The sequence below is a fragment of the Aegilops tauschii genome, chromosome 7, assembly GCF_002575655.3.
Source record: "Aegilops tauschii subsp. strangulata cultivar AL8/78 chromosome 7, Aet v6.0, whole genome shotgun sequence".
In the NCBI taxonomy this organism is placed as follows: domain Eukaryota; kingdom Viridiplantae; phylum Streptophyta; class Magnoliopsida; order Poales; family Poaceae; genus Aegilops; species Aegilops tauschii.
The window spans coordinates 516,713,237-516,736,341 of NC_053041.3; positions in this window are offsets into that span (position 1 = coordinate 516,713,237).

Here is a 23,105-nt window from a genome sequence, read left to right on the forward strand (position 1 = left end):
ACGGCCGTAGTGCTTCTTCAACCTCTGGTCTTCTTGCTCCAGCCGCCCAAAGCAGCGCCGGTCGTGCCGCATGCTCCTGCCTCCCGTGGCCAGCTATGCTGCCGCAGAGGCCTCACTGCCCCCTACTATTCCCACCGCTGGCCAGGCCCTGCGGTGACGGCAGCCTCACACCGCAGCCGAACTAGTGAACCCTCGTACTCCTCTCCGCGCGGGCTTCCACTGCCGCGTCTTCCCCGGCTCCGCGTCGTCCCCTTCCTAGGCCTCGCCGTTGTCCACCGCCGTGGTGCTCTCCGCACGGCGTGGTCAACGTGGTCAAGGAACGACTTCCATCGGAAGAGTACTGTACGTGGAGGGGCTGACAGCTGGGTCCACGGCCACAGCCCAGTTTTTTTGTGATTTGCCAAGTAAGTCGCTTTGTCAGGCCTGTTGGGCTGCAAATCTTTCAAGACGAGGAGAGCTTTCATTCGGCTGGCCGAGAAAATGGCCCATCAGTAATGAGAAATGGGTTGTACATTTTTAAAACACATCAAACTGGCAATTAGTTTCAAATATCTTCTTTTTCATTTCAAGATTTTAAATTACATTAATTTTTATGCGTGGAGAATTTGTTGGATTTTATATTGATATACATTTATTTTTAAAATCAGTTTGAATGTGAGTCGAAATTTCAGGATTAAAAACAGTTCAGACCGCACCGAAATATGCAAAATTTCGTATAATTTTTTAACCGTGGCCACAATATGGGCTGTAATGCTACAAAAAGAATATGGGCTCCAAAAAAAACCTTAAGAATTAGCAAATGGGCTGTAAATTATTAGAAATAATGGCAGATGGGTTGTATGTTGTTTTCCACAGATTTGAGGCTTTCCTAAAAAAAGGTTGACGCACAAACACTGACTGTTAGATGTCCATCCAACGGCCGTCGTGCTTCTTCAATCTCTGCTCTTCCTGCTCCAGCCGCTCAAACAAGCGCCGGCGGGACTGCCTGCTCCCTACTCCCTGCGGCTGGCTGTGCTGCCACGCAAGCCTCTCCGCGCCACCGTACTCCCATCGCTGGCCTAGCCATCCCTCTACTCACCCACACCTGCTGTTATTCTCCGGCGACGGGAGACGAACCTGTAAACCCTCGTATAGTCGAACTCCCCTCTGCGTGGGAAACAACTGCCGAGTCTTCCCTGCCTCCGTGTCGTCCCCTTCCTAGGCCTCGCTGTCATCCACCGCCGTGGTGCTCTCGGCACGGCATGGTCACTGTGGTCAACGACCGACTTCCATCGGAAGAATACTGTGCGTGGAGATGCTGACAGCTGGGTCCACGGCCGCAGCAAGGAAGTGCCTCCTTATTACGCGCAAAATAATTATTCCTCCACCTGACAGCGGGGACCCACCGGACGGGCCACCGTATTTCACAAAAAAAACGTTTCCCCCCTGACTGCTGGGACCCACCAGCTACACCTTCGCACGCAAGGAAGTGCGTGCGGGCAAAAAAACACAAAACGATTCGCCCCACTGACTGCTGGGACCCACCAGCTACATCTTCGCATGCAAGGAAGTGCCTGACGGTCGGGACCCACCTGGTCGAAGCGTACGTAGCGTTGTCATTCTGGTCGCGAACGTGTACGTACATATATACTAGTCGATGTAGAGGCGCGCACGTGTCGTAGTAGAGGCGCGCACGTAGCATGTACACGTACGTACATCGGCCAGGGTGCAAGAACGAAAATACGGCCACGTATGTGTACATATGGGCGGGGTCTCGAACGCCTACTCGCGCATACGTACGGCGAGGGCTCGTTGACATGGCTGGGTCGAAACGGAGAAACAACATCGTCGTCGTGTTCATGGGGAGGCAACGGAATGCGTCGTGTTCATGGGGAGGCAACGGAATGCGTCGTGTTCATCGGGAGGCAACGGAACGCGTGGGAGCCAACCGGCTGGGTCGGAACCGAATGCGTGGTCGTGTTCATCAGGAGGGCTTGGATGGAACAGGCGAGGGAAACGAGGCCTAGCGTACCGCACAACGGAGGAAACAGACCTCCTACGTTCGAAACGGGATCGTGTTGATCGGGAGGGGTGTGGCGTACCGCAAAACGGAGGAAACGGACCTCCTACGGTCGAAACGGGGGTCCTGTTAATCGGGAGGGGTGTGGCGTACCGCAAAACGGACGAAACGGACCTCCTACGGTCGAAACGGGGGTCATGTTGATCGGGAGGGGTGTGGCGTACCGCAAAACGGAGGAAACGAACTTGTGTTGGAGCGCTACGGTCGAAACGGGGGTCCTGTTCATCGGGAGGGGTGTGGCGTACCGCTAAACGGGACTCCACGGGATACTGTTCATCTCCACCGTCGACCTCCTCCAGCCTCCACGGGCTCCTGTTCATCCAACCTCCACCGCGCGCTACTCCACCGGCTACTGTTCAACCACCCCTCCACGGGCACCCCTCCACCGTCTACTGTTCATCCAACCCTCCACACCACGGGGTCCTGTTCAACCACCCCTCCACGGGAACCTCTCCATCGTCTACTGTTCATCCAGCCCTCCACCACACCACGGGGTCCTGTTCATCCAGAGGCAACGCCACCGCTCACTGTTCATCCAACCCCCCCCCCCCCCCGCCCCCCCGCAATGCTCACTGTTTATCCCAGAGGCAGCATCGATCGGCTTCAGTTAGCAGCAGTTAAGGGAAATATGCCCTAGAGGCAATAATAAAGTATTATTTATTTCCTTATATCATGATAAATGTTTATTATTCATGCTAGAATTGTATTAACCGGAAACATAATACATGTGTGAATACATAGACAAACAGAGTGTCACTAGTATGCCTCTACTTGACTAGCTCGTTAATCAAAGATGGTTATGTTTCCTAGCCATAGACATGAGTTATCATTTGATTAACGGGATCACCTCATTAGGAGAATGACGTGATTGACTTGACCCATTCCGTTAGCTTAGCACTCGATCCTTTAGTATGTTGCTAATTGCTTTCTTCATGACTTATACATGTTCCTATGACTATGAGATTATGCAACTCCCGTTTACCGGAGGAACACTTTGTGTGCTACCAAATGTCACAACGTAACTGGGTGATTATAAAGGTGCTCTACAGGTGTCTCCAAAGGTACTTGTTGGGTTGGCGTATTTCGAGATTAGGATTTGTCACTCCGATTGTCGGAGAGGTATCTCTGGGCCCACTCGATAATGCACATCACTATAAGCCTTGCAAGCATTGTAACTAATGAGTTAGTTGCGAGATGATGTATTACGGAACGAGTAAAGAGACTTGTCGGTAACGAGATTGAACTAGGTATCGAGATACCGACGATCGAATCTCGGGCAAGTAACATACCGATGACAAAGGGAACAACGTATGTTGTTATGCGGTCTGACCGATAAAGATCTTCGTAGAATATGTGGGAACCAATATGAGCATCCAGGTTCCGCTATTGGTTATTGACCGGAGACGTGTGTCGGTCATGTCTACATAGTTCTTGAACCCGTAGGGTCCGCACACTTAACGTTATGATGACAGTTATATTATGAGTTTATATGTTTTGATGTACGGAAGGTTGTTCGGAGTCCCGGATGTGATCACAGACATGACGAGGAGTCTCAAAATGGTCGAGACATAAAGATTGATATATTGGAAGCCTATGTTTGGACATCGGAAGTGTTCCGGGTGAAATCGGGATTTTTCCGGAGTACCGGGAGGTTACCGGAACCCCGGGGTAAACTAATGGGCCCTATTGGGCCTAGGTGGAAGAGAGGAGAGGAGGCTAGGGCAGGGCCGCGCCCCCCTTCCCCCCAGTCCGAATAGGACAAGGAGAGGGGGGCGGCGCCCCCCCTTCCTTCCTTCCCTCCACCTCTTCCCCCTTCCACTCCTAGTCCAACATGGAAAGGGGCGAGTCCTACTGCCGGTAGGAGTAGGACTCCTCCTGGCGCGCCTCTACCTCCTAGACCGGCGGCCTCCCCCTTGCACCTTTATATACGGGGGCACGGGGGCACCTCTAGACAGACAATTGAGCTACGATCTTTTAACCGTGTGCGGTGCCCCCCTCCACCATATTACACCTCGATAATATCGTAGCGGTGCTTAGGCGAAGCCCTGCGTCGGTAGAACATCATCATCGTCACCACGCCGTCGTGCTGACGAAACTCTCCCTCAACACTCGGCTGGATCGGAGTTCGAGGGACGTCATCGAGCTGAACGTGTGCTGAACTCGGAGGTGCCGTGCGTTCGGTACTTGATCGGTCGGATCGTGAAGACGTACGACTACATCAACTGCGTTGTGTTAACGCTTCCGCTTTTGGTCTACGAGGGTACGTGGACAACACTCTCCCCTCTCGTTGCTATGCATCACCATGATCTTGCGTGTGCGTAGGAATTTTTTTGAAATTACTACGTTCCCCAACAGTGGCATCCAAGCCTGGTTTTATGCGTTGATGTTATGCACGAGTAGAACACAAGTGAGTTGTGGGCGATATAAGTCATACTGCTTGCCATCATGTCATACTTTGGTTCGGCGGTATTGTGAGATGAAGCGGCCCGGACCGACATTACGCGTACGCTTACGCGAGACTGGTTTCACCGTTGCGAGCACTCGATGCTTAAAGGTGACTGGCGGGTGTCTATCTCTCTCACTTTAGTTGAACCGAGTGTGGCTACGCCCGGTCCTTGCGAAGGTTAAAACAGCACCAACTTGACAAACTATCGTTGTGGTTTTGATGCGTAGGTAAGAACGGTTCTTGCTAAGCCCGTAGCAGCCACGTAAAACTTGCAACAACAAAGTAGAGGACGTCTAACTTGTTTTTGCAGGGCATGTTGTGATGTGATATGGTCAAGACATGATGCTATATTTTATTGTATGAGATGATCATGTTTTGTAACCGAGTTATCAGCAACTGGCAGGAGCCATATGGTTGTCGCTTTATTGTATGAAATGCAATCGCCATGTAATTGTTTTACTTTATCACTAAGCGGTAGCGATAGTCGTAAAAGCAATAGTTGGCGAGACGACAACGATGCTACGATGGAGATCAAGGTGTCGCGCCGGTGACGATGGTGATCATGACGGTGCTTCGGAGATGGAGATCACAAGCACAAGATGATGATGGCCATATCATATCACTTATATTGATTGCATGTGATGTTTATCTTTTATGCATCTTATCTTGCTTTGATTGACGGTAGCATTATAAGATGATCTCTCACTAAAATTTCAAGATAAAAGTGTTCTCCCTGAGTATGTACCGTTGCGAAAGTTCTTCGTGCTGAGACACCACGTGATGATCGGGTGTGATAGGCTCTACGTTCAAATACAACGGGTGCAAAACAGTTGCACACGCGGAATACTCAGGTTAAACTTGACGAGCCTAGCATATGCAGATATGGCCTCGGAACACGGAGACCGAAAGGTCGAGCGTGAATCATATAGTAGATATGATCAACATAGTGATGTTCACCGTTGAAACTACTCCATCTCACGTGATGATCGGACATGGTTTAGTTGATATGGATCACGTGATCACTTAGAAGATTAGAGGGATGTCTATCTAAGTGGGAGTTCTTAAAGTAATTTGATTAATTGAACTTAAATTTATCATTAACTTAGTCCTGATAGTATTTTGCAAATTATGTTGTAGATCAATAGCTCGCGTTGTTGCTTCCCTATGTTTATTTTGATATGTTCCTAGAGAAAAAATATGTTGAAAGATGTTAGTAGCAAAGATGCGGATTGGATCCGTGATCTGAGGATTATCCTCATTGCTGCACAGAAGAATTATGTCCTTGATGCACCGCTAGGTGACAGACCTATTGCAGGAGCAGATGCAGACGTTATGAACGTTTGGCTAGCTCAATATGATGACTACTTGATAGTTTAGTGCACCATGCTTAATGGCTTAGAATCGGGACTTCAAAGATGTTTTGAACGGCATGGACCATATGAGATGTTCCAGGAGTTGAAGTTAATATTTCAAGCAAATACCCGAGTTGAGAGATATGAAGTCTCCAACAAGTTCTATAGCTAAAAGATGGAGGAGAATAGCTCAAGAAGTGAGCATGTGCTCACTTTGTCTGGGTAGTACAATCGCTTGAATCAAGTGGGAGTTAATCTTCCAGATAAAATAGTGATTGACAGAATTCTCTAGTCACCATCACCAAGTTAGTAGAACTTCGTGATGAACTATAGTATGCAAGGGATGACGAAAGTAATTCCCGAGCTCTTCGTGATGCAAAAATCGACGAAGGTAGAAATCAAGAAAAACATCAAGTGTTGATGGTTGACGAGACCACTAGTTTCAAGAAAAGGGCAAAGGGAAGAAGGGGAACTTCAAGAAGAAAGGCAAGCAAGTTGCTGCTCAAGTGAAGAAGCCTAAGTCTGGACCTAAGCCTGAGACTAAGTGCTTCTACTGCAAAGGGACTAGTCACTGGAAGCAGAACTGCCCCAAGTATTTGGTGGATAAGAAGGATGGCAAAGTGAACAAAGGTATATTTGATATACAGATTATTGATGTATATTTTACTAGTGTTCATAGCAACCCCTCGGTATTTGATACTGGTTCAGTTGCTAAAGAGTAGTAACTCGAAACGGGAGTTGCATAATGAACAGAAACTAGTTAAGGATGAAGTGACGATGTGTATTGGAAGTGGTTCCAAGATTGATATGATCATCATCGCACACTCCCTATACTTTCGGGATTAGTGTTGAACCTAAATAAGTGTTATTTTGTGTTTGCGTTGAGCATGAATATGATTTAATCATGTTTATTGCAATACGGTTATTCATTTAAGTTAGAGAATAATTGTTGTTCTGTTTACATGAATAAAACCTATACGGTTACACACCCAATGAAAATGGTTCGTTGGATCTCGATCGTAGTGATACACATATTCATAATATTGAAGCCAAAAGATGCAAAGTTAATAATGATAGTGCAACTTATTTGTGGCACTGCCGTTTAGGTCATATTGGTGTAAAGCGCATGAAGAAACTCCATGCTGATGGGCTTTTGGAATCACTTGATTATGAATCACTTGATGCTTGCGAACCATGCCTTATGGGCAAGATGTCTAAGACTCCGTTTTCCGGAACAATGGAGTGAGCAACTGACTTATTGGAAATAATACATACTGATGTATGCAATCCAATGAGTGTTGAGGCTCGCGACGGGTATCGTTATTTTTCTGACCTTCACAGATGATTTGAGCAGATATGGGTATATCTACTTGATGAAACATAAGTCTGAAACATTTGAAAAGTTCAAAGAATTTCAGAATGAAGTGGAAAATCATCGTGACAAGAAAATAAAGTTTCTATGATCTGATCACGGAGACAAATATTTGAGTTACGAGTTTGGTCTTCAATTAAAACAATGTGGAATAGTTTCACAAATTCGTACCACCTGGAACACCACAGCATAATGGTGTGTCCGAATGTCATAACCGTACTTTATTGGATATAGTGCAATCTATGATGTTTCTTACCGATTTAGCACTACAGTTTTGGGGTTATGCATTAGAGACAGCTGCATTCACGTAAAAAAAAGGGCACCATCTAAATCTGTTTGAGACGACACCGTATGAACTGTGATTTGGCAAGAAACCAAAGTTGTCGTTTCTTAAAGTTTGGGGTTGCGATGCTTATGTGAAAAGTTTCATCCTGATAAGCTCAAACCCAAATCGGAAAAGTGCGTCTTCATAGGATACCCAAAAGTTACTGTTGGGTACACCTTCTATCACAGATCCGAAGGCAAGATATTTGTTGCTAAGAGTGGATCCTTTCTAGAGAAGGAGTTTCTCTTGAAAGAAGTGAGTGGGAGGAAAGTAGAACTTGATGAGGTAACTGTACCTTCTCCCGAATTGGAAAGTAGTTCATCACTGAAATCAGTTCCAGTGATGCTTACACCAATTAGTGAGGAAGTTAATGATGATGATCATGAAGCTTCAGATCAAGTTACTACCGAACCTCGTAGGTCAACCAGAGTGAGATCCGCACCAGAGTGGTACGGTAATCCTGTTCTGGAGGTCATGTTATTTGACCATGACGAACCTACGAACTATGAGGAAGCGATGATGAGCCCAGATTCCGCGAAATGGCTTGAGGCCATGAAATCTGAGATGAGATCCATATATGAGAACAAAGTATGGACTTTGATTGACTTGCCCAATGATCGGCGAGGCATTGAGATTAAATGGATCTTCAAGAGGAAGACAGACAGTGATAGTAGTGATACTGTCTACAAAGCTAGAATTGTCGCAAAAAGGTTTTCGACAAGTTCAAAGTGTTGACTACGATGAGAGTTTCTCACTCGTATCTATGCTTAAGTCTGTCTGAATCATGTTAGCAATTGCCGCATTTTATAAAATATGGCAAACGGATAAACAAAACTGCATTCCTTAATGGATTTATTAAAGAAGAGTTGCATATGATGCAACCAGGAGGTTTTGTCAATCCTAAAAGTGCTAACAAAATATGCAACCTCCAGCGGTCCATCTATGGACTGGTGCAAGCATCTCGGAGTTGGAATATATGCTTTGATAAGTAGATCAAAGGATATAGTTTTATACAGACTTGCGGTGAAGCCTGTATTTACAAGAAAGTGAGTGGGAGCACTACAGCATTTCTGATAAGTATATGTGAATGACATATTGTTGATCGGAAATAATGTAGAATTATTCTACAAAGCATAAAGGAGTGTTTGAAAGGAGTTTTTCAAAGAAAGACCTCGATGAAGCTGCTTACATATTGAGCATCAAGATCTATAGAGATAGATAAAGACGCTTGATAAGTTTTTTCAATGAGTACATACCTTAACAAGATTTTGAAGTAGTTCAAAATAGAACAGTCAAAGAAAGAGTTCTTGCCTGTGTTACAAGGTGTGAAATTGAGTAAGACTCAAAGCCCGACCACGGCAGAAGATAGAAAAAGAATGAAAGTCATTCCCTATGCCTCGGCCATAGGTTCTATAAACTATGCCATGCTATGCACCAGATCTATTGTATACCCTACACTGATTTTGGCAAGCGAGTACAATAGTGATCTAGGAGTATATCACTGGACAGCGGTCAAAATTATCCTTACTGGAATAAGGATATGTTTCTCGATTATGGAAGTGAAAAAAGGTTCGTCGTAAAGGGTTACGTCGATGCAAGTTTTGACACTAATCTAGATGACTCTAAGTCTTGGTCTAGATACATATTGAAAGTGGGAGCAATTAGCTAGAGTAGCTCCGTGCAGAGCATTGTAGACATAGAAATTTGCAAAATACTTACGGATCTGAATGTGACAGACCCGTTGACTAAAATTATCTCACAATCAAAACATGATCACACCGTAGTACTCTTTGGGTGTTAATCACATAGCGATGTGAACTAGATTACTGACTAGTAAACCTTTTGGGTGTTGGTCACATGACGATGTGAACTATGGGTGTTAATCACATGGTGATGTGAACTATTGATGTTAAATCACATGGCGATGTGAACTAGATTATTGACTCTAGTGCAAGTGGGAGACTGAAGGAAATATGCCCTAGAGGCAATAATAAAGTATTATTTATTTCCTTATATCATGATAAATGTTTATTATTCATGCTAGAATTGTATTAACCGGAAACATAATACATGTGTGAATACATAGACAAACAAAGTGTCACTAGTATGCCTCTACTTGACTAGCTCGTTAATCAAAGATGGTTATGTTTCCTAGCCATAGACATGAGTTGTCATTTGATTAACGGGATCACCTCATTAGGAGAATGACGTGATTGACTTGACCAATTCCGTTAGCTTAGCACTCGATCGTTTAGTATGTTGCTATTGCTTTCTTCATGACTTATACATGTTCCTATGACTATGAGATTATGCAACTCCCGTTTACCGGAGGAACACTTTGTGTGCTACCAAACATCACAACGTAACTGGGTGATTATAAAGGTGCTCTACAGGTGTCTCCAAAGGTACTTGTTGGGTTGGCGTATTTCGAGATTAGGATTTGTCACTCCGATTGTCGGAGAGGTATCTCTGGGCCCACTCGGTAATGCACATCACTATAAGCCTTGCAAGCATTGTAACTAATGAGTTAGTTGCGGGATGATGTATTATGGAACGAGTAAAGAGACTTGCCGGTAACGAGATTGAACTAGGTATTGAGATACCGACGATCGAATCTCGGGCAAGTAACATACCGATGACAAAGGGAACAACGTATGTTGTTATGCGGTCTGACCGATAAAGATCTTCGTAGAATATGTGGGAACCAATATGAGCATCCAGGTTCCGCTATTGGTTATTGACCGGAGAGGTGTCTCGGTCATGTCTACATAGTTCTCGAACCCGTAGGGTCCGCACGCTTAACGTTACGATGACAGTTATATTATGAGTTTATATGTTTTGATGTATGGAAGGTTGTTCGGAGTCCCGAATGTGATCACGGACATGATGAGGAGTCTCGAAATGGTCGAGACATAAAGATTGATATATTGGAAGCCTATGTTTGGACATCGGAAGTGTTCCGGGTGAAATCGGGATTTTTCCGGAGTACTAGGAGGTTACCGGAACCCCGGGGTAAACTAATGGGCCCTATTGGGCCTAGGTGGAAGAGAGGAGAGGAGGCTAGGGCAGGGCCGCGCCCCCCTTCCCCCCAGTCCGAATAGGACAAGGAGAGGGTGGCGGCTCCCCCTTCCTTCCTTCCCTCCACCTCTTCCCCCTTCCACTCCTAGTCCAACATGGAAAGGGGGGGAGTCCTACTCCCGGTAGGAGTAGGACTCCTCCTGGCGCGCCTCTACCTCCTAGACCGGCGGCCTCCCCCTTGCACCTTTATATACGGGGGCAGGGGGGCACCTCTAGACAGACAATTGATCTACGATCTTTTAACCGTGTGCGGTGCCCCCCTCCACCATATTACACCTCGATAATATCGTAGCGGTGCTTAGGCAAAGCCCTGCGTCGGTAGAACATCATCATCGTCACCACCCCGTCGTGCTGACGAAACTCTCCCTCAACAGTCGGCTGGATCGGAGTTCGAGGGACGTCATCGAGCTGAATGTGTGCGTTCGGTACTTGATCGGTCGGATCGTGAAGACGTACGACTACATCAACCGCGTTGTGTTAACGCTTCCGCTTTCGGTCTACGCGGGTACGTGGACAACACTCTCCGCTCTCGTTGCTATGCATTTTTTTGACAGAAAGGCTATAAGGGAACCCCTTAGAGTATAATTGGTGCAACAAACGCAAATTGCAAGTAGCATGCCTTGAACCTGGGTGGGTGGGAAGGCATCAGCCCCTTCCCACCACTAGGCTATGCCTTAGTCTGCTCTCGTTGCTATGCATCACCATGATCTTGCGTGTGCGTAGGATTTTTTTTGAAATTACTACGTTCCCCAACAGAAGTAGCGAAGGAATTGCTCGATCGGGTTCAGTTAACAGCCATCGATCGATCGCTCGGGTTCAGTAACGCGTAGCCTGCAGTGCAATCGCTCGGGTTCAGTTAGAGCCCAACGCCTCGCTCGGGTTCAGTTAGAGCCAACGCCTCGCACACACGCGCGTACGTGTACGAGAGAAACGCGCATTGCTCGGCCCCCGACCTCCCACCGTAACCGGGAACTCCCCGAAATTTTCCTCGCCCTCGCTTCTACCATGGTTTTTTCCGTCATGGACGGCCCAAAGAATGTCATGCAGCTGCGTCTCCGGCCCGACCAGGACGAAAAGCCCATTTTCTGTCATGATTTTTTGTCATAGAAGTAGGAGCCCACCACGTCTATGATGATACTGGGTTTTGTCACAATTATCGTCATAGAAGTGTCATATGTATGACAAATTTTTTTTCGTTCGGCCCAAAATGTCACGGATGTGTCTTTTTTTTGTAGTGTTAGGGAGATCAACATGAGTAGCAAAGGATTCACAGAAAGAAGCTACTATCTCAGAGTCAAGTCCATATTTAGTGCTAAATTCACGGAAAACGTCGGTATCCACAAAAGATTTAACACAATCAAACTTAGGTTTTATACCTGACTCCTTACCTTCGTCGATGTCCCAATCTTCAGAGTTGCATAGTCTTTTCTTCAACTTTAATAGGTGCAACTACTTTTACTTCAATGGGAGGATTATATTTAAACCACTTCTTCTTAGGGAGATCAACATGAGTAGCAAAGGATTCACAGAAAGAAGCTACTATCTCAGAGTCAAGTCCATATTTAGTGCTAAATTCACGGAAAACATCGGTATCCATAAAAGATTTAACACAATCAAACTTAGGTTTTATACCTGACGCCTTACCTTCGTCGAGGTCCCAATCTTCAGAGTTGAATTTAATTCTTTCCAATAAATCCCATTTGAATTCAATAGTCTTCATCATAAAAGAGCCAGTATAAAAAGTATCGAGCATGGAGCGATTATTGAGAGAAAGCCGAGCATAATTTTTTTGAATAATCAATTCTCTTGAGAGCTCATGATTGGGGCATGAATATAACATTGACTTAAGCCTCCCCCAAGCTTGAGCGATGCTTTCTCCTTCATGAGGCCAAAAATTATATATACAATTACGATCACGATGAACAAGATGCATAGGATAAAACTTCTGATGAAATTCCAATTTCAATCGGTTGTAGTTCCATGATCCCATATCATCACATAGCCTAAACCATGTCAATGCCTCTCCCTTCAAAGATAAAGGGAAGACCTTCTTCTTGATAACATCCTCGGGCATACCTGCAAGCTTAAATAATCCACAAACTTCATCCACATAGATTAGGTGCAAATCGGGATGTAATGTTCCATCTCTTGTAAAAGGATTAGCTAGCAGTTTCTCTATCATACCTGAAGGAATTTCAAAGTAAACATTTTCAGTAGGTTCAGTAGGTTGAGGAGCAACTCTTTGCTCTACTGGTCGGGGTGAAGATACCCCGAACAAGCCCCTCGGAGGATTACTTTCCATAGTAACAAGTGAAAGTAAATTTCAGCACACTATATAAATTTTCCTTACCAAATTCCACCTACCAAAGGCGCTTCACGCCCCGACAACGGCGCCAGAAAAGAGTCTTGATGACCCACAAGTATAGGGGATCTATCATAGTCCTTTCAATAAGTAAGAGTGTCGAACCCAACGAGGAGCAGAAGGAAATGATAAGCGGTTTTCAGTATGGTATTCTCTGCAAGCACTGAAATTATCGGTAACAGATAGTTTTGTGATAAGGTAGTTTGTAACGGGTAACAAGTAATGAAAGTAAATAAGGTGCAGCAAGATGGCCCAATCCTTTTTGTAGCAAAGGACAAGCCTGGACAAACTCTTATATAGAGAAAAGCGCTCCCGAGGACACATGGGAATTATCGTCAAGCTAGTTTTCATCACGCTCATATGATTCGCGTTCGTTACTTTGATAATTTGCTATGTGGGTGGACCGGTGCTTGGGTTTTGTCCTTTCTTGGACAAGCATGCCACTTATGATTAACCCCTATTGCAAGCATCCGGAACTACAAGAAGTATTAAGGTAAACCTAACCATAGCATGAAACATATGGATCCAAATCAGCCCCTTACAAAGCAACTCATAAACTAGGGTTTAAGCTTCTGTCACTCTAGCAACCCATCATCTACTTATTACTTCCCAATGCCTTCCTCTAGGCCCAAACAATGGTGAAGTGTCATGTAGTCGACGTTCACATAACACCATGATACGTCTCCAACGTATCTATAATTTTTGATTGCTCCATGCTATTATATATTCTGTTTTGGATGTTTAATGGGCTTATTTATACACTTTCATATTATTTTTGGGACTAACCTATTAACCCAAGGCCCAGTGCAAATTGTTGTTTTTTGCCTATTTCAGTGTTTCGCAGAAAAAGAATATCAAAAGGAGTCCAAACGGAATGAAACCTTCGGGAGCGTGATTTTTGGAACAAACGTGATCCAGAGGACTTGGAGTGGACGTCAAGCAATCAACGAGGAGGCCACGAGGCAGGGGTGCGCCTACCCCCTGGGTGTGCCCTCCATCCTCGTGGGCCCCTCGTGGCTCCACTGACCTACTTCTTCCTCCTATATATACCCACGTACCCCGAAACCATCGAGGAGCACCACGAAAACCTAATTCCACCGCCGCAACCTTCTGTACCCATGAGATCCCATCTTGGGGCCATTTCCGATGCTCCGCCGGAGGGGGCATCAATCACGGAGGGCTTCTACATCAACACCATAGCCTCTCCGATGATGTGTGAGTAGTTTACCACAGACCTTCAGGTCCATAGTTATTAGCTAGATGGCTTCTTCTCTCTCTTTGGATCTCAATACAAAGTTCTCCTCGATCTTCTTGGAGATCTATTCGATGTATCTCTTTTTGCGGTGTGTTTGTCGAGATCCGATGAATTGTGGGTTTATGATCAAGATTATCTATGAACAATATTTGAATCTTCTCTGAGTTCTTTTATGTATGATTGCTTATGTTTGCAAGTCTCTTCGAATTATCAGTTTGGTTTGGCCTACTAGATTGATCTTTCTTGCAATGGGAGAAGTGCTTAGCTTTAGGTTCAATCATGCGGTGCTCGATCCCAGTGACAGTAGGGGAAACGACACGTATTGTATTGTTGCCATCGAGGATAAAAAGATGGGGTTTATATCATATTGCTTGAGTTTATCCCTCTACATCATGTCATCTTACTTAATGCGTTACTCTGTTCTTATGAACTTAATACTCTAGATGCATGCTGGATAGCGGTCGATGTGTGGAGTAATAGTAGTAGATGCAGGCAGGAGTCGGTCTACTTGTCACGGACGTGATGCCTATATACATGATCATGCCTAGATTTTCTCATAATTATGCACTTTTCTATCAATTGCTCGACAGTAATTTGTTCACCCACCGTAATACTTATGCTATCTTGAGAGAAGCCACTAGTGAAACCTATGGCCCCCGGGTCTATTTTCCATCATATTAATCTCCCATCAACTAGCTATTTCTATCGCCGTTTATTTTGCTTTCTTTACATTTAATCTTCATCATAAAAATACCAAAAATATTATCTTATCATCTCTATCAGATCTCACTTTTGCAAGTGGCCGTGAAGGGATTGACAACCCCTTTATCGCGTTGGTTGCAAGGTTCTTATTTGTTTGTGTAGGTACGAGGGACTTGCGTGTGGCCTCCTACTGGATTGATACCTTGGTTCTCAAAAACTGAGGGAAATACTTATGCTACTTTGCTGCATCACCCTTTCCTCTTCAAGGGAAAAACCAACACATGCTCAAGAGGTAGCAAGAAGGATTTCTAGCGCCGCTCAAGACATAGCAAGTACCCATCACAAACTCTTATCCCTCGCATTACATTATTTGCCATTTGCCTCTCGTTTTCCTCTCCCCCACTTCACCTTTGCCGTTTTATTCGCCCTTCTTCTGTTCGTCTTTTTGTTTGCTTTGATGTCTTACTTGGCTCGTTTGGTTGGAATAGTTGTGTATTTATTGCTAAACAGAGAACCTAAGATCTATGGATCCTCATCCGCTTGCCAATCTTTTTAAGAGATCCAATTATGATGAACCAATAATGTTTGCAATAGTATTGAAAGTGGGTTTGGAAGAGTGTCAACTTTAGATCCCACATATTTGGAGGATTTTCAATCTTATGAAATTTTTGATAAAAGTGGGTTTGGAGAGGTCATGACTTTAGTTAATGATAATCCCACTATTTTGGAAGAGTGTCAACTCTGCATACATGTGGATCGTGTTAAGAATAGGTTATGTGATAGCTATTTTGTTGAATTTTCCTATGATCCTACATGTAATTATTATGAGAGAGGAAAATATGGTTGTAGAAATTTTTATCTTACTAAATTACCTCTCGTCATGTTGAGATTGCTATCGTTACTCTCCGCTTCCTTGCGTACGCTAGTTTTTGCTTGCCTTGATAATTTGTTTTCCTATAAGATGCCTACGCATAGGAAGTATGTTAGACTTAGATGTGTTTGTCACGTGTTTTATGATGCTCTCTTTGTGCTCCAATTCTTGTCTTTCTTGTGAGCATCATTGAAATCTCAATGCCTAGCTAAAAAGGCTTTAAAGAAAAGCGCTTGTTGGGAGACAACCCAATATTTTTCCTTGCTGTTATTCAATAAATAATCCATCTAGCTTCTGTTTAGATGTGGTTTTGTGTTTTAATTAGTGTTTGTGCCAAGTAGAACCTTTGGGAAGACTTGGGGAAAGTCTTTGCTATCTTGCTGTAAAAAAACAGAAACTTGAGCGCTAACGAGATTACCTACAACTTTTTACTGGAGGGTTATATTTAGTTGATTATTTTTGCAGATGATTAATAGATAAATTACTCACGTCCAGAAATTTATTTTAGAATTTTTGGAGTTCCAGAAGTTTGCGTTAGTTACAGATTACTATAGAGTGTTCTGTTTTTGATAGATTCTGTTTCTCATGTGTTGTTTGCTTATTTTGATGAATCTATGGCTAGTAATGGAGTTTGTGAACCATAGCAAAGTTGGAATAGAGTAGGTTTAACACCAATATAAATAAAGAATGAGTTCATTACAGTACCTTGAAGTGGTGTTTTGTTTTCTTTCGCTAACGGAGCTCACGAGATTTTCTGTTAAGTTTTGTGTTGTGAAGTTTTCAAGTTTTGGGTAAAGATTTGATGGATTATGGAACAAGGAGTGGCAAGAGCCTAAGCTTGGGGATGCCCAAGGCACCCCAAGGTAAAATCTAAGGACAACCCAAAAAGCCTAAGCTTGGGGATGCCCCGGAAGGCATCCCCTCTTTTGTCTTCGTCCATCGATAACTTTACTTGGAGCTATATTGTTATTCACCACATGATATGTGTTTTGCTTGGAGCGTCTTGTATGATTTGAGTCTTTGTTTTTTAGTTCACCACAATCATCCTTGCTGTATGATGTCTACTATGCAACCTTCTTCTTGTAGACGTTGTTGGGCCTCCAAGTGCAGAGGTTTGTAGGACAGTAGCAAATTTCCCTCAAGTGGATGACCTAAGGTTTATCAATCCGTGGGAGGCGTAGGATGAAGATGGTCTCTCTCAAACAACCCTGCAACCAAATAACAAAGAGTGTATTGTGTCCCCAACACACCCAATACAATGGTAAATTGTATAGGTGCACTAGTTCGGCGAAGAGATGGTTATACAAGTGCAATATGGATGGTAGATTGTCAGGACTCCGATCCTAAGCCACATCGATCTAGCATGTAACACATCATATCCCTTTGCAGCCTCACGCACGGTATTCCCACGGGTGTCGCCTTACCTGGCCCGGGACCGTTTGCGCCTTTTGGCTCACATATATGATAGTGTCGCTAGCATCCATATGACAGAGAACCTGGGCCGACATGACTAGTCGTGAACCCAAAGTGGCACTAACTTACAGGGACAGGCATACATGACCCAGCAACGAACGTGTCGGTCATCAGCGAGTGAATTCGGGCTGTAGCAACTGGGCTAGCAGGACCCCGGGAATCCGGGCTGTAGCAGGCTAACAGGACTCCGAAAGACACCGCATGACATTTCCCTGAAGGGACAGACACAAGATCGAAGAAGGACACATGCCGGCCAGTCTAAGTGTTGCGGAGCAGTAGCAACTGGGCTAGCAGGACTCCGGTAAACTGGGCTGTAGCAGACTACCATGGCTCAGTGGAAGCACTAGACCACATTTCCCCATAAGAGAGGCTACCAAGGATAGACAACTAGGTTGTCGGATCCCACACATACCAAGCATTTCAATCATACACACAATATGCTCGATATGGGCAAATACAATATGGCATCACAACATGACTCTACAACTCAAGTATTTATTCAATAGGCTCCGAGGAGCGAGATATTACAAACATGGGTCTCATGACCCAACATTCAGAGCATACAAGTCAAAGCACATGCGGAAGCTTAACATGTCTGAGTACAGACATCTACAAATGAAAAAGGCTGAGAAGCCTGACTATGTACAAGATCCTGCTGAGGGCACAAGATCGTAGCTGAGGTAACAAGCTAAACGTCGAAGTCCACGCGGAACTAATAGCGAGACTGAAGTCTCTCTGCAAAACATAAAATAGGAAAACGTGAGTACAAATGTACCCAGCAAGACTTACATCAGAACTATCTACATATGCATCGGTATCAATAAAGGGGGTGGTGGCGTTTAACTGCAGCAAGCCAGATTTGACTCAGTGGCTAACCTGAACTACGACTACAACTCTTTTGAGGCGGCGCACACAAGTCCACATATTCACCATTCAATACACCACTATGGATCCGCTCCCGTCTACCTACGAGAACGCCATCCATAGCACTCACGCTTATCTTGCGCATTTTAGAGTATCCATTTTCACTTGTCTATGAACTTTACAGGCAACCCAGAAGTCCTTTACCGCGGACACGGCTATTCAAATAGATCATTTATAACCCTGCAGGGGTGTACTTCTTCACACACGCTTTCGCCACTTACCACCATGTACACGTTGTGTATCTCGGCAACCTTCAAGCGGAAGCCTGGCGAGGGAGTCGGCCACGACCTGACTAACCACACAAGTCTGTAGTCCAGGTTCATCGCCTATTCGGGTTCCATCCGCGAGGAGATCCGGCCGGGGTTTCGCTCACAGCCCCAAACGATGTGTGCACGGTTCCTGAGACACCAAACGGGCACCCGGTACACCGGACCACGGTGTATGTACTGCATCATAGCCCTCCCCTATGGTCAGCGCTACGCACGGCCTCCAACACATATCCTACAAACACCAGAAACTAGTTGCAACTCCTGGACAGAGATCAAGGCGATTAATAAGTCGAGAGGGTCCATTGGTTTCGGGCCCAACGCGTGGTACTAGCTGTTCATGGATCAGAAACACAGAACTCAGTTCCCGAGGATAGTTTCAATGAGACAACCCACCATGTACTCCTACATGGCCTCTCACCGCTACCTTTACCAAATCGTGTTCACACACTTAGCTCACACACAGTAGGACATGTTCATCACCATTCCAATTCATTCCCGATGAATCAGACCTGACTCAACTCTAAGCAGTAGCAGGCATGACAAACAAGCATGAATGAGTAGGCACATTAGGGCTCAAACAACTCCTACTCATGCTAGTGGGTTTCATCTATTTACTGTGGCAAAGACAGGTCATGCAGAGGAAAAGGGGTTCAGCTACCGCAGCATGTAACAGTTGAATCGATGTTGTCCTAATACAGTAAAGTGAGCAAGAGCGAGATAGTGGGATTGTATTGGAATGAACAAGGGGGTTTTGCTTGCCTGATGGAGTGGTAGTAGGATACTGCCCTTCAGTCGGATATTCGTGGGTATCCTCGGAGGAAGAACCTACCACGAAAGACACATCGGAACACAATCATCACATGGAAATATGCAACAATATGATGCATGCTATGACATGGCAATATGGGTGGTGTTTTCGCTAATGCATTCTAAAACAGGTTGGTTTGAGTCCATTTGAATCAAAGATTCAAATGAAAGCCCATGATATGAAGTCATATTAATGCATTAGCTTGTTTCAATTAAACAGCAAAGTTAAATTGTTCTAACATGCATGAAATCAGTACAGATGGAACGATTGGATTTTTCTGATCAATTTTCATATATAAATCTTTGCATTCGGAGTTACAGATTAATTTCTATGAATTTTTGAAGTTTGTAGTATTTTCTGGAATTTCCTGTATAAGAATAATCCAGTAAATGAGTTATTGCGTCAGCATTGCGTCAGGGTGACGTCAGCAGGCAACGGAGACGGTCCAGGTCAAACCTGACCTGTGGGTCCCATTTGTCAGTGGTTTATTAAACTAACTAAATTTAGTTAGCGTTAAACTAACACTAATCTAGTTTAGTTAGTGGCCTGGGGCCCACACGTCAGTGACCCAGGGGGCTCAAACTGGGGTCAACCCGGTCAAACTGGTCAACTCGCAGGTGTTTACCCGCCGGCGAGGCCAGACGCGGCGGGGCAGTGCGGGTTTCCTCCTCCGGTGACCAAATGGACGACGGAGGGCATCTACGTGACGCGGGGAGTGAGCCGCGTTGATTGGTGGTGGCGGTGGAGCTCGGGGTCGCCGGAAATGACGCCGGCGACGAGCTGTGCGGCTGCCGGAGTTCGGGTGAGGTCGAACCCGTCGCTGTGGTGATCTTGGAGGCTCGAGGCCATCTCCTACGTGGTCTACACGGTGCGGTGAAGTCGGTGGACATGGTGGTGTGGCCGTTGGGTGGCCGGAGCATCGTCGGTGACGAGCTTGGCGGCGGCGCGTGCGGTGGATCTCATTGCGGTCGCTACGGTGCTCGAGAGCGAGAACGGGAAGGGGAGGAGGTAGCTGGGCTCACGGCGGTCACGGTAGTGCAGACGGCGAGGTTGGGGACGAGCTGAAGCAGTGGTGACGGCGAAGGGGATCTCCGGCGGCATTCGGTGAAGACGAGGTCGATGGAGACGGGGCAGAGCGTGCGAGCGCTCGGGGTTCAGCCTGCTCGGCGTAGCAGACGATGGCGAAGCACAGGGACACGGGTGGGGGGGGCGAGGACGATGGTGGCTGCTAGAACTACGGTGGCACGGGCGCGGCAGCGTCGGCCATGGCGAGGAGAGGGCGAGGGAGACAGGCAGGGGGCATGTGAGGTGTCCACGGGGTCGGGGCGGCGCCGCGGAGTTGCTTCGAGGCGCGGGTGAAGCAGACGAGCAGGGTGGTGGCGTGGCGCAACGCGCGCGCGTGCGCTGTCTCCCTCCTCTGCCTACTGGCAGAGGTAGGTGAAGACTGGCATGGGCCAGGTGGGCCGGCCCAGCCAGGTAAGTTGGCATGTGGCCTTTCTCTCTCTCTTTTCCATTTAATTATGTTTTCTATTTTTCTGCAGCTTTGTGGCTTTATTAAAAATAGCTAGGCACTTTCAAAAATCAGCAAACTGCTCATGCCCACTGTTTAGGATATAAACAACATGGAACATTTCAGTTTAGGATTATTTGGACATTTAAAATAATTAGTAGCATTTAAATGCCCAAATGCAAATAGCATATGATTTAATCCAGTGACCTTAAGATGACCTAGAAAATTGTGCACCATTTTTGTCAGTGGTTTAAGACTAGGGCAAATATGATGAACACTTTAGAAGGGCATTTCAGGTTCATTGGAAAAGATTTTAGTAAACCCTAGTTGTTTTCAGGGGGGTGCTGGGGGTTTCTGTCATCCCCATTTCAAGTTTCTGAGAAATTTAAACAAGATGCACACATGAAGGGCTAGCCTAGTGCAAACCAGATGTAGGGATGTGACAACTCACCCCTAGTAAACAAGAATCTCGTCCCGAGATTCAAGTCGTGAGGTAAGAAGACAGAGGGACACAAGCTAAAACAATCTTCACGATCCAGATGTGTTTCTCGAGGATGTTGATTCATTGCACCACCTTGATCTCGACGTCTTGCTTTGAGAACTACATCCAACATGACAACGAGAAGAAAGGGAGAATTTTAGAAGAATCGATCTTCTTGAGGTTCGAGCAACTTAGGATCATCTTGATGATCACAAGATCAACTCACGGAATGAGACGTAGAAACATCTCCGGAGCTGAGAGGCAAAACATGCATCAGGAGGGACAGAAGAAATAATTTGACGAGGGTTTCAAAGTAGCGAGGAAACAATTACCATGATCCCATAACGGGGCACCTTGGGAGAGGTGACTCATAAAATTATTCCCTTAAGTGGCAAAAAGAATTACTTTTGATGCATAGATCATTGAAACTCTCTATACCAGCCTAAGGAAAATCACAATCGATCATTTGAAGGAATTCAAAAGAATTGCATACTCAGCTTGGAAAGGTAACTAGAGTTATAAGACAACTCGGCAAACGGAAGGCACATTCCAATTGATACCGAGGATGTAACCTAGTGTCTGAGCGTGCTCTCAAGAACTTGAGCATTTCCATATTCATCAAGGTTTTACCAACATCCGTGGCATGGATCCTGGCAACACGACATACTACCATGATGACTAGTGATGGATGATGCGGATACAAAGGAAGATAACACCTTCTCAGACTTCCCTTAGCGAGGCTAAGGAAACAGAATCTGGATGATCGATCGAGAGACATTTAGCACTCCGCTTCTAATGTTCTCCTTGATGTGCTAGCGTAATCCATTCATAGATATGGTTTGATATCTAGAACATGAAGTAAAAGGTCGGACTTCGGGAACACAAAAATCCATAATGAACAACTATTGGAATAAATTCTACGAGATCCTTATGGGGAGGTGGCCAACTTTCTCAATCAAGATACTACAATAATAAGTCTTCCGGTTGGGTGTGTTGGCCACAACATCCACTTTACCGGGTTACAGAGAGACCAATATTATAGTTCTTGAGAAACGTTCCAACCATCATATCTGCCTGAGATTCAGATCTGGCTGGTGTCAGGACAATCCAGACTCATCGGGTCTGGAAAGAAAACTGAAAGTTTGCAACACAAATCGACGAGATGACATTGCGAGATTCTCGGGAATTGAACTGCGATAGTAAGCTCCAAAACATGAGCTGGTTCTGCTACATACATGTGAACACGTTGTCCAAGACAAGCATGACCATGTTGAAGTCTTACAACAAAACACTACCGAGTTCAGGTGGGGAAACATCATTGGGGATATCGAAGTCCTTGTATAAGCCCGGGTCTTAAGAAGGATCTTCTTCTCCTTGCACAAATCAATTAGTGGCTTGGTGTGCTAGGAACAGATATAGAATGGAGGCGGCCAACCTATCAAACCATAGAGTACTTCGCATGCTACTGATGGGCTCAACAGGAACTCATCAGAATTTCCATATCACTGGACTTCCACCATCATGTAAACACAGTGATAGCATTGGTCAGACCAAAAGATGTAATGGTGTATGCTCGAGGGATCAACCACGAGTAAGACAACATTACGAACATTGTTGGTTCTGATTTGACTTGACGATAGCCCATACTCAAATTAAAGTTTTGACAAGACAATTGATCCAACAAATGATCACGAGGACCAATCTATGAAGATGTCATCTTTCTTCAACACACACACACCAGATATCCCTTTGGAGTGAACTAAGTGGATTAAGCTTTTATCTTCCAACTCTCCAAGTTGTTATTTAGATCAACCAACT